Consider the following 13,495-nt stretch of genomic DNA (forward strand, 5'->3'; position numbering starts at 1 on the left):
TGAACATCGAGAAATTTCGAAGCTCCGTCGAGCTTCGATTGTCTCTGAGCTCTTGACAAAAAACGCAAGGAGATCGAGGAGACAAACGAGCGGGACGCGAGTATGGCCGGATGCTCGTCAGGTGCTGGCCCACCGGTCGGTCATTCAACCGACGCTCCGGACATGGTCCTTTTGTCCGTTCACAACGAGGACGATGAAACGTGTCGGGGATGCGTTATCGCGACTCGTTCGATATGCTCGCGTCGAACCCACGGCGGACAGACACCGAAATCGGAATCTACCCGATGAGAGGTCGTAAAATCAAGCTCTTTTCGAACTCCTGCATCCTCCCGACGCATCAAAACATGTCACGAGATTGGCTGGTGGTTACGTCGACATTACGTCGATCACACACACAGCGCAGCCGACTTCTTCTTCTTCTCTCGGGTGTCGTCGTTCCCGAAGAAGGAACTCGCAGTCTCGGACGACGGCCGAGCGACGGACCTGGTCCAGAACCTAATTTGAGCCCTGACGATCCTAATTTGATTAGCGAGCTCGAATCTGCGGGCGGTCGCTCGAAAACTCGTGCCGTCGCCGCGTTGACGACGACTATCGACCCGGCCGCGAACTGAGTCGATACCATTGGTTTCCGGGCTGTTCCATCGCGCGCGAACAAGAGTTTCGCGACGGACGGCTGCGGATTGCGACGTGGCGTCGATGTCGATAGGCGAGTTTTCACGATCGGTGGGGTGAGTTACAGTTTCGCGGCGGCACGAATTACGATCGGCTCTGGCGGAGCGCTAATGGCCACGAATGTGAGCCTCGCGTGCTAAAAGACATAAATAATTACCTAGACGTTCTCCCGCGCTCTGTCCGAAAATATATCTGGCAATAAAGCCGAGCTACGAAAATATCTCGTGGCGATGATAATAATAACGACGACGATCACGATGACGACGACGACGAACAATGATTATTGCACAAAATGGACAATTTAGGATAAACTCGTAATATGGGAGGTCCTGTCAGTATTATGACAGCTATATTTGGATATCTGAAACCTCAGCCGAATCGCATATCGCCTGATTGTCGCGTATCAAATGATAATACATGAAATTCAAATTATATCAACTTTAGTTCCAGCAATTTCATCCGTCGAGAGTATGTGTATTAAGTGTCTATGTTTACGATTGATGATACGAGGATTACGTTAATATTATGTTTCTTTGTTCAATGCTTCGCATAAGCCGGTCTACATTGAAATTGTACACTGAGAAATGTTTGATATTTGTAATTATTATCATAGAGAAATTGTTAAAAATTGTGATCAGGAAAGTTATTTTTTATTAAATTCGACTGTAATGTCAGTGATAATAATAACCTATATGTAGAATACTACTACCACTCTCGTGCTGGAACAAGCAAAAAATATGGCTGAGACTAAAAATAACTATCTATTTTTAAGTATAGATTATAAAAAAATATTCAATACAGTAACATTTTAAATAAATGCATAGTAATTTCGATCACGATTCTGTATAGTCCAAAATTATAAGAATTTTGTTGTATTTCATACTACACAATATTTCTTCCATATATCTATTTTAGTTAATTAAATACTAAAGTACCTCTACTAAGGCAATCAATTATTATTTTTGTGTTAATATATCGAGAAAAATATCACTAAATTACCCTGCATTCTATGTAACCTGACAATTTGGTATGAATTGAATATTATATAATATGAATATTATATTATATGATATAATATAATATTATATATGATATAATATGATATGATATATATTATAAATATTATATTATATGATATAATATAATATGAATTGAAATTCATATAAATTATTATTTATCGCCTCCTCTTGCCACGTATATTATCATTTATCACCGGCTCGCATTTCTTCTAATTTTTCTTTTTCTCTCAATCATTACGCGCACACGTTAAGGGAGTGTCCAAGATGCCTCATTGGAGTTGTCTACTGTCGCGCAAACACAATTACAGAAGGAAAGCGCGAGACTCCGCTCCGAGCATCAGGAGCCGCGAGTTTTACCACCGCGGCGCTCAGCCACTCGGATAATCGGAGCGACGTTAAAAGTTTATCGCCGCACGTTCGAGTTAATCTCCCGCGTTGTCACGGCGCCGCAAAATGTTACTGTCGCACTCGATTAGATCATTTCGCCGGGAGCTTCGCGACGACAAATTGAGAGGCAGTGAGAGAGCTCTAAAGTCTGACTGCGCCAAGTGCGATACGCGCGCGGCGGTAGTTGAAAAAGTTGTCGGCCAAACGAGCGTCGTCGACGAGCTCGCGGACGAGAGCAACTCGCCGGACTGCTGCTCCTCGCGATCACACGGGGATGGGATGTCGTCGCGCGAGCGGAGAAAGGGTGCTTTTTACAGCACGCCGGCGGTCGCGGGGAAACTTTGGCGAACGCTTCTCCGGCGGTGTAAAACCGATCTCTCGAATAGGCGCGAGTGCGCCCAAGTATCCGGAACGAAAGAAACGATTTCTCTCTCTCTCTCTCTCACTTTTTTACGTCTCCCTCGTGCCTTCCTCCTTCTCTTTCTCCCTATCTCCCTATCTTTCTCCAGCTACAACTCTCCTTCTCTCCCGCGGTTTCTCGTTGATTCGCTTTCGTCGCGTGCAAAGCATTTCGCGTGTTTGGACGCGCTTTAAATTGGGCGCCCTTTAAAACGTGAGAATTATTCAACGCTCCTAGCGTTACGCCTCCGCCGTTTGTTATCTCGCCTCTCGCGCGTGTTACGTGACTCGAGTTACGAGCGTGCGCCGAGAAAAATGTCGCGCCGGCGACGGTACATTGTGATTATCCATAAGGTATTAACTCGTCTCGTTGATCCCCAGCACCTCCGGTCCGCCCGAACGTGTGTTCTTGATACGTTATCCCCGATTTCTCTCGTTCGACATTCTCGTTGTATGTACTGTCATTTACAGCGTATCTGCTCCTCCCCCTTTTTCTGTCTTTCTCGCGTAAATGTACGCGAATATACGCTTCGGACGATTTACTTCTCGGCTCGTCTTCGCCAAACACGTCTCCATCCCTCCAAATGTAATATAGTTTATCCGTGTTTTCTTTTTGCGAAAATATAAATTTTTGAATCCCCTTTTCAAGGAGTGCGGCCAAGATGCTTCCCAATTTCTTCGTGTTTGATTTTCCAATTAATTTTGCCACAAAACTGAAGACGATTACGAATAGAGATTACAAATATATCAGTTTCAAAGTATAGTCTTTTACCGTCTCCAAGAAAATAGGCTCCAAAAGTTCCAAGTGCGACAGATGGCATCAACAAAAGAAATTAAAGAATATAATTTCTTGTGTAAATGAAATGCCCTTATTCAAAATATTATTTGCATCAATCGTTATGTCATTCAAGTCCTCGTTAAGAATGACAAAACACAAAATGACAAAACGCCAATACGGTGTTTAATCCTATATATTTATCCACTCGTGATTATCTTTGGTTTTATAACAAAATTAATTAAACAATGAAGGAATTTGGGAGCATCTTGTGGCCGCATCCTACGAGAGCGGAATTAAAAGTTTATATTTTCGCGAAATGTGAAAATGCAGATAAACTAATACGTTTGGATATATATTTGTAATCTACCGTTGTAATTATCTTTGGTTTTATAACAAAATTAATTGGGAAATCGAATACGAAGAAATTTGGAAACATCGCCTATGGCTATTTGAGCTGCGCTCTTTCGCACGGAATAGCAATGTTTTTTTTTCTGCTTTTATTTATATATCATGATTGTATCTGATCCCCTGCGCGATTGTTGATTCACATGCAGCGTGTCGGATTCCAAAGTATCTCCTTTCGGCGCTGAATTTTGTCTGCTGAATGCGCGCGTACCGCTCTCAATACGCTCGATGTAAGTACGTAGTTAAAATCAAATGATGAGCGTCAAATGCGCGGCGCGAATTAAACAAAATTAACGCGCGCCGCGATTGCTTTTGCAAGCCGGCAATCAGCGGCGAGTGTTCGTTGCGAATCGACGATAATCCGAGCGGCTGCAAAACATTCCTGCCGCTGCGACGGATACTCGAATTCGTCGCTCGCTCGTTCGCGCTCGCCGGCTTTCGCGAAGAATTTTTACTTCGTGTGCCGCGCACGCAGAACAAATCCCGCAGGAATGCGTGCAATTGAACGCAGACACGCGCGCTCTTAACAGAGTATGCGCGCGCTTTGCCGCGCGGCAACGTGTATCGGTTTGCAAATAAAATCACACGAGACAACGGTGTGTCGCCGACGACTGTGTGTCGCCGTTACATACGACAGCTGTTGTGCGGCTTTGCCTCGTTGTTGGTGAGCGCGCCAGCCCGCACAATCGAACGCGTTAATGCCGTCCGTGTCGCGTTTTACATACTACGCGGTCAAATCTCTGCGGCGATATATTCGAGAGACGTGCCTTCTCCTTCCTCGCGCATCGCGCAGTTAAACAACAAGTGGATTCGTACCTCGCCATCGATCACACCAAGTCGGCCCGTTGCGCGGATCTTTTGTTCCGACGGTGTGACAGCGGACGTCGGGCTGCGAAGAGAAATCACGGCGCGCCGAATCCTCCTCCGCCGCCGTCGTCGCCGTTGGTCGAACGAAACAGTTTTGATACGTTTCCGGCTGTACCCGTTCGCTGCGCCCGCGTGGCGGTAGTAATGGTAACGTATGAGAGAACTTTTTCACTGCCGCGAACGCGACGTCGTGTTTAGCGGGCGGCCGAGTCACTTTCTTCAAACACATTTCCGCGAAGCGTATACATCATGCGGCCTAGAGCGCTGTCTCGGATATCACCGCATTTTTGCGGAAAAATCCGCGAGATGTATGTACACCTGATTCGGCGCGCTCGGGCTGTTATCAAGGGACGTGAAAATGTCACGACGAGATGCGCGGGAATTATTTAACGCCTTCGTCACGTCATCCGTTTTAGACGCGCGGGCTATCCCTCTGAAAAAGTGATCATCAGTCTGCCGATATTTTTATACGCGGCATGCAACAAAGCGCGGTAGCGAATCGCGAAAGAGCAACGCGATATTGAACCAGACGATTTCAATGCAAATTTTATTCGTACAACCGCGTATTAGGACTTCAATATTTAATAGAGACGATTTGTCGATGTTGGAGACGATACGAGATTGTTCGCGCCACCCGGCGCCTAAAGGGCACATCGAATCCGATTATTGATATTTCGAAAGATGTACGTGGACCTGACAATTTCGAGGAAAGGATTAAATCACTGTTGACTCGGAACGTTCAACAAATAAGAAAGGAACTCGCTCCACTGCGAGAGAAGTAATTAAGGTGACGATTGTACTCCACTCGGCGCAGAAAGGGTGAACTAGATCACCCTAATTATCGTCGTTGGGAAAACGAAGGTGGTCCCGACGATTTTGAAGGAAGAGCCGAGTCTCTACCGACTCGAGTCATCCAGGAAATAAAACAGTAGCTCGCTCCACTGCGAGGGGAGTAATTAGGAGGACGTTTGTACTTCGCCCGGCGCGGAAGGGGCAAACCAAATCACTGTAATCATTGCCAATCGAAAAAACGGAGGTGGTCCCGACGAAAGAAGAACTTGGTCTCTGCTGACCCGAATAATCCGAAAAATAAAACAGGAGCTCTCTCGCTCCACTGCGAGATGAGTAATCAGAATGACAATAACGTAGGAAGTTACACATAGTTCGGGCTTCGTGCGGTTCGAGCGAAAGCTCCAACTATTGCGAGTGTCAGCACGGCTTCTTGCTACAACGGATTCCAGATTGGCCAGCTGTGGTACGCTCCGAGAGACACGAGACATCCGGGCACGACGTCGCGCACCCGCGCGATAAACGAGTTTTCCGTCAAAAAGGACGCGTTGCTCGCGAATCTCCCGAAGGGATGATTTCCGCGACGCGACCGCAAGCGCGCGCGTCGCGCCGCTCCGTGCGATCCGTAACCCGCCCGGGGTTCGCCGTGCCGCACCGTGCGGCCGGGATGCACGATCGTCCTCCAACCGCAACCAAGAACCACGCCGTACTAAACTCGCGGCACGGGCGGAATGGTTTTGACACGCCGCCGGCTATATCCGCTTTTCCGCCGACGCGACAGTCGACGGGCGCATGTGCCGATATAATCCACGTTTGTGCCGGCGTACGTGCGCGTTCATCCACACGTACGCACACGACACACACATACACAAATGCAGGGCGCACGCGCGCGCGAACACACACACACACACACGCAAACGCACACACACGTGCGACGACCGAGTGGTGGGGAGCGACGAGGGGTGAGATGGAGAACACGCACTCGGGGAGGACTTTCCACGCCCGCGGGGTGTTTTGACTCGACGAAAGAAGGAACGGGGGGCACCGTGAAGACACCGACCCACGGTCAGGGTTCATTTTTCACGGGGGTTGCGCGGCTTTTGCCTTCCCCTCCGTCATTTTCGTGGTGTTTCTTTCCCCTTGTGAATTATCGATCGCGTTGCGATGTATCCCACTATAATAGGACTTAATAGTCATTGATTCAGATTGAATTTTTTTTCCTTCTTTAACAGGAGGGTTTTTATGTGTGTGCGGCATAACATTATTGTTAGAAAATATATGGATATAAGGATATGTTGTATGACGCGCGCGCGGACGATGTTGCGGGACAACTTTTCTGGCATACTGCTAGAACGAAGCTGACGATGCCGACAGTGAAATAGCGTGACGCTTAACCTGTTACCTGACGGAAGCAGCTGCATGTTTAATGCGCTTTAAAACAAATCGGGACGATCGCTCAAACCACTATAATTAGCGCGCCACTATTAATATTTACGCGCAGCATCGATTCGACGTGTGTTTCACGTGCCGCGAGAGATGCATGTACACGTGGTGCACAGTATTGCAACGATAAATTTATTAATAATAGACCGTAGGGGTAATTCCATACGCCCAAACGGAATATCGCGGTAAATCTCAACTCGGACAATTCATATAAGATCTCGCATTTCGCACGAGTGAAATATTAAGCAGCATATGAAGCATATTTCACGGTAATGTATATATATTGCTGCTTTTCTCTTAACAATAAATGCCTTTAATGAGTAGATGAGCAACGAACGTTCGTTCATGAAGATTTATTCGATGCGCATGATCGCGCAAAGTGATTAGAATGGGAAGAAAAATTGACTCCAAGTGTGACGAGCAAATGCACTCAATAAAGTTTGATTACTTATTTTCTGGAAGTTATAAAAGCAATTGTCTCGAAGAAACTCGCTAATCAAATTTACTTACACATATTTAACATTTGAAAATAATATTTGAGTTATTACCCAACACATCTGTATAAAATAAAATATTAAAGCTCTCAGTCTACAATCAATATGAAATGAGAACCCCCAGATAAAAGCCAATATAGGATTTAATTTATGAAACTCAATCGTTAAGATAAAATGTGTAACTTTAAATTGAATTTTATATAGACTTGAGGTTTAGAATGTTTTCTTAGGACTTTTGTATGTTCGTGGTAAAAAAGTTCTAGTGGGATTTTATTCTCGAGTTTCCTTTCTCTAATGAAGAGAGGCTCAGAATAACGACCAAAATGTTAGTAATTCTTAGTCCATTACGTGTTATATTTTTCACTTTATCTTAACGATTCGGTGAGTTTCCCAAATTAAATCTTGCGCTCTGGAAAAGTTATTTTTGTATTTGGAACTAAAATATTTAGTACATATACGACTTGGTTGGCACTACCGTGTTTTTTACTTGTGTCGAGTAGAATGTATCAGCGAAAAAACAAAACAAGCGGCAATTAAAGTTGAGTTAGCAATTATTAAACCAAACATTTGATTCATCCCATTTTAACGAGATTTTGGTCCGGTATATCAAATTTTCGTTTCAACAACAAAATTTTTTCCAGTGCGTTGACTCTTTCAGCTTTTTGTCGCTTGTACCAAAGATAGATATGTTATCTATTACGATTTTGTCCCACGACGAGAGAATATAAAGACGATCCGATCGATTTTAAGTTGGAAGTGTCGAATGCGCTCGCTACAGGAAGACTCCATGATCGAGCTCGGTGTTTCAGCGTACGGGAGCTCAGGAACTTTTCAATTTCGTGGGACACGGGCGCGCGGGGCATTGTCGTTGGACAGGATTGGCACAGGCTCGAACTTGATCGAACGGCAATTACGTTGATTGAAAGGCCAACACGAGTGTCGCTTGCGTACCGGGAGAACCGAAGATCCCTGGTTGTTCACCGAGAACGAACACATCCCCGTTCGCCACATCGGGCGAACAGGAAAACCGACGAAAACACATTTCTCAAAACATTTACGGACGACATTTCGAAATCTTGTTACTTCCTCGATAAAAGGTCGACTGTGTTGTTAGGCAAAATGACGTCGCGTTTCGCAAATTTTTTCAGCGCAGGATTAGTGCCAAATGAAAAGTGAGAGATCTGTTAATATAGTTAACTAACTATATAATTGATCAACTAGGAAATATATAACACGCGACGAAATTGCACAGAGAAAAATAATTTTGCTCTTTCAGCAAAATCATCGTTGCTACTGCATATTCGTAGTGACAGCAAAAAAATTTAATTGACACAACTAATTTTACGAATTATTTGTTATCAGGGCAGTAGTTTCGTTGCCAAGATAAAAAAAAATTTGTTGAGTGTATTTGTAGGAAAATCACGTTAATTTGCTATCGATGTAAAATAATGTATTCTTAGCAAATTTATTTGCTATTGCAGCAAAACTGCAACTGCTTATATAAATCTGTCATGGTTCTTACAGCAAAACAATTTGTAGATTCAGCAAATTATATCCAGCAAATAGTGATTAATACTCTTAGCAAATCTTTTTGCTATCCATATAATAACGAAAAGATTTTGCTAGACTAGCAGAACATTTGCTGGGCAAGCAAATTATTTTTCTTCGTGTGTCCAAAGGAAAATACGTTTTTTCTCAGATGTGAAGTTTGCACAAGAAAGTAAAATAATCCTCAATTATTTTGTAATCTTCGATTTTTCCGAAATTTTTATCCGTTTGAGGATACTGTTTTTCGTAAAGTAGTTATATATTCATCGAGAAATTCAGAAACTGATCTCCGGGGCGGTCGAATGATCGAAATGTATAGAAAGGAACACGGTGAAATAAATAAGGACGGATGCTGTAGCTCTAACTGCTCCGGAAATTGCATTTCCGCGTAATTGGATGTAGGGGAAGGGACGGAGGAGAAAACGAGAGAGAGAGAGAGAGAGAGAGAGAGAGAGAGAGAGAGAGAGAGAGAGAGAGAGAGAGAAAGAGAGAGAAAGCGGATGTTTATGCACAGAATTACATCGCCGCGGAATCCGTCGCTTGGAGGTGTTATTACTTAATTCGCGTTTCGGTGTTGTCTTCGGCATTTCCTGATCGCGTTGTCACGGTAAATTATCGAAGAATATCGCGAAAGCGAGTCGTTATCTTAGAATGTAACGGGGAATAGCTGGGGGCAATCTCTACGGGACGTTCCGGGATAACTGGGAGTCCTTTCAGAAGCAGATGCTGAAGAATAATCCGAGAAAAATAATGGTTGTTTTCGTAGCGAAGTACTCCGACAATTAAGAAGTAATACGAAATTGAGAATTAAAAGCCCGGACGCAAACTAAGCTCCGGGAACGCAAATAGACAACAGAATCTTATTCTTCATTCGATCTGGACTTCACTCTGGTGGGAAATTAAATTCACGGTACAACAATCGAGATTTTAATGCTGAAAATTAAAGACCTGCGATGACGGATAGGCGAGAAACGTTTGAATTAACAGAATTCTGTTTAAGACAACAAGATTTCTGATAAACAAACAAAATTTCTAGTTGAGCAGAACTTGCACATGTTCAAGTTGAATAATTGCAAGTTCTGGTTAACCAAAAATCTTGTTTGGTTAACGAGAATCTCGCCAACTTGAACAAAATATTCGATAAATTAGTTTGGAATTTCTGGTTCGTTCGTACTTTATCGGAAATTTAGTTAATCCAGCCACACTTCTTTCCGTGTATCATCGCAGCGTTTTCGTTGGGAAAAATTGAAACATATCTACGGAAATTTTCATCACTCAGTACACGCGAAGGTTTAGTCTTAATGCCGATATTGGCGCCGATATAAATGTGCGCGGAATCGACGCGACGCGATAGCATAATTTCAAGCGTGAATTATGCGCTCTGCGAGGAAGGTCAAGTTCCTGCGCCCGGTAAATGTTTGTGAGAGCACGTTCGAGTAACGAATGGAAGATATGTCGCGGCTTTAATTGATGGCAAATTCAGTGTTCCGGATCAGCTGTTATCTCGTATAAAGAGAGATAGACGAGCGAGTCTCGTTCGCAAGAACGATCAGCTCATCGAGCTTCATCGGATCCGCGTATCGGAGTATGAAGCTTCGGCCGATCTCCCAGAGAGATCTCCGTTATCGAGCTTTTCTTTACTTTTTCTCTCCAGAGCCGAGGCAAACGTCTTATCGAGTGACTCTAAATTATGCGATCGCGTGCGCTAAAAGGCGAGAGACGAGAAAGTATCTCTTCGGCGCAAAGAGAACAAAATTAAACGGATATAAAATCAACAGGCAAATCTACTATCTTGCGATGCTTCCCTATTTTTTCCGAACTGGCTGAAGAAATTCACGTTAACTTGATGGACTGAAAACGTAGGTTTCGTTGTTTCCCGCGCGTTTAATGTACCACGCGTTCGAAATACAGTGAATTTATCACCCCCTAAACGAGACAGCTCGCGGAAACGGATCTCTCTGAGACTCCTGCCAACCCACTTCGCAGCCCTTCCTCTTGTTCCACCCTTCGGAACAGCGTACTGCGCGATATCGAGGGAGCTGTGATTCGGTTTTCAGCGGCGCGCTGACAGAGGGAAAGAGAGAGAGAAAGAAAAGAGTGGGCTGGGTATAATTCGTTTGAAGTTTCGGCGCTATTTACGCCGGGACATTTTTTCGAAGCCCTCCTACGGCCTTTCAGAGCGCCGTGTCGCCCGTGACAGGGCTAATATCCGGCGTCTGACGCGAAAATCCCTCGTTCCCGTCATCTGTCTTTCATCCTCGGCGAAACGAAAAATCGGCTTTTACCGGACGAACTTTGACGACGATTGCGCGAGGGAATGCGACTCCCTCGTGAAGGACGCTTTCACGATCGAGTGTGCATCGGAGCATTGTGTGAGTGTCTCGAATTATACATCCAATATCATACAAAAACGAGATCTCGTTACGTCGCTGATCAGTTCAACGTCTGCGGCAAAATGTTTTGCAGAACGTTCATATATAAAAGAGAAACAAATTGTACGGAACGGTGTTCATCCGAGAGATTATTGCACAGTTTTGTAATTTTAGAAAGTACGTAATACAGGTTATAACAGGGAATGTAATGAAAAGAGGACCGTGCGAACGATAACATCCCGTAATAGCCGTTGCGATAAAGTATTTTCCCCGTATATCCGCACGGCGAAGCGGTTTGCGAACAAAATTAACGCTCGATTTCCGCGATCGCCGCGAGCACGAACCTGCACGCGGCTCTTCGGATAATCCCGATACTGTGTAGGAACCACCTATCAAACTTGCTCCGCGCCCGAGTTACTCTCTCGTGCGGCTACGACGATGCTCGTAAGCGAGACACTTCGGAGTTTGGGAATAGACACTCTCGAAAAGTGGCGTGCGCTGGTTTACGACTAAAGCGGCTTGCGGGTTTCGAGCGTGAAAAGCGAGGCGAGACGAGAGGAAAGATGAAATAAAATCAAAAGGAAGGGGAAGAGTGAGAGAAAGAGAGAGAGAGAGAGGGGAAGAAAAAGGGAACACGAGGCAAATCTGTAAAGAAGTCTGAAAAAGTGACGAGGCAAGTCGGGTGCGTCAAGAGAAAAACACGGAGCGCGACAGCAACTATGTTAATGGGTGAAGACGAAGAGGCGTGAAAAATGGTACCGCTAGATGACAGAAAAGTCACGATGAGGAAGGAGGGGAAGGAAGACGGCAGGAAAGGAGGATTTCGGAAGTACAAGACAAAGTGCCATATCGAAAAGGCATGATGCACTGAGACAAAAATATTTCAACTATGATCACACAGAAAAATAATATAATATGTAAATTGTAAGAAAACTACTTTTTACAATTAAATTCCGTTATAGTGTTAGTAATAACAATCTTATATGCATGTTATTACTGCTACTTCACTAGAAAAAATATAGTTGGGCCAAAAAGTAACTATAATTTTAATTAGATCAACCATTTTTTTTCTCTCAGTATACGAAACATTCCTGCTCGCTTTCGTGCGTGGGCGTGCGAGCGCGCGCGCTCCCTAATCTTCGAGATATACATGTATTATATATATAAAAAGAAAGCTTCCGCGCGCGAGAGGTTCTGCAAGGATCTCCCGCAGACGCGGAGGCTGCTGCATAATTCGGGCGTACGGCGGAAGCAGAACTATGTTCATGAGAAAAACACGAGGGGTAACCGTGGAAAGCAGCCATTCTCTCCTCTCACTCTCTTTCTCTCTCTCCCTCTCCCTCGAGCCGAGCTCTCGAGAACCGCCCCCGACAGAAAACTTTAAAACGGCCGATATAATCGGATTAGTAGATGCGCACCGAGTTCGCGCTGTTACTTTAGCTTAAAGTCGACGTTACGTCGAACAAAAATTTGTGCCTCGCGCCGAGATAAAGTGGCGCGAGACTCGTTGTGACCAACTTATAACGTGACCAACGTGATTTCATGGGAGCCCAATCTCCCATGTTACACAAGCGTTAAATAATACCTTTCACTAGAAACACGTGTACATATCTACAAGAGAATTTTATAGTAAACATTGCTATAGAATTTCATAGGCGAGGCAATAAGTCGACATTCTGCAGTAACTGACTATCCTTTCATTTTACATTCACTGTTTATATCTTGAATACGTTATTAAATAATTCGCTGTACTTCAAGCGAAATTTTCCATATTCCTTAGCAATATAGTTCCTTACTGATACACAGTATAGAAATAAGAAAAAAATTACATGAAAAAGAACAACACTCTAAAAAATGTCTCAAACGTTACTCGTTTTATAGTACTGTTTATTGGACGTCGAAAGACGTCAATTGCTTATTACTGCGGCATTCAGCACTGCGACAGAGAATAAGACGCAAACGAGACCAACAAGGGACACTCAACCTATCATTGATCGCTTCTCTAATTTTGTCGGTCAGAATCGATAAAGTACCTTTTGAAATGTAAAGTGCCACATTTGGGTATTGAGGTAATGTCAAATACTAGAGAAATTACAAAAATTACAAAAGCGATCAACGATAGGTTGAGGGTCCCTTGTGAGCACAAGGCATCTCTTCGTTTTGATAAAATGACAGATGCCATCGTTACTGATCAGGCGACATCATCAGTCGGGCTTTGTAGTCGTCCCGCATAGCAGAGGAAGAAAGAGCGGAACAGAGAGAGAGAAAGAAAGAGAGAGAGAGAGAGAGAGAGAGAGAGAGAGAGAGAGAGAGAGAGAGAGA

General features: G+C 44.3%; 1 protein-coding gene and 1 long non-coding RNA gene across 4 annotated transcripts in view; one reads left to right on the plus strand and one right to left on the minus strand.

Moving 5' to 3' along the window:
* The window catches only part of LOC116850580, a 298,594-nt gene that overhangs the window by 224,464 nt on the left and 60,635 nt on the right, over positions 1-13,495 (plus strand). The gene's annotated exons all lie outside the window — the stretch shown is intronic.
* LOC116850569 (alpha-mannosidase 2) overlaps positions 1-13,495 on the minus strand; it is a 181,057-nt gene that overhangs the window by 102,021 nt on the left and 65,541 nt on the right. Inside the window, exons 1-2 of one of the 3 annotated variants that reach the window (XM_032829007.1) lie at positions 5,685-6,038; positions 4,477-4,960 (exon numbers count right to left, since the gene is read on the minus strand). The exons of 1 other annotated variant lie outside the window; for it this stretch is intronic. The gene's annotated coding sequence lies outside the window, so the exon portion shown is untranslated. Of the gene's footprint in view, positions 1-4,476; positions 6,039-13,495 lie in introns of those variants that run through there. One more of the 3 variants, XM_032829006.1, reaches the window with a different exon arrangement.

The sequence above is a fragment of the Odontomachus brunneus genome, unplaced genomic scaffold (assembly GCF_010583005.1).
Source record: "Odontomachus brunneus isolate Ranch 3 - 2012 unplaced genomic scaffold, Obru_v1 Obru_scaffold_149, whole genome shotgun sequence".
NCBI classification, from domain to species: Eukaryota; Metazoa; Arthropoda; class Insecta; order Hymenoptera; family Formicidae; genus Odontomachus; species Odontomachus brunneus.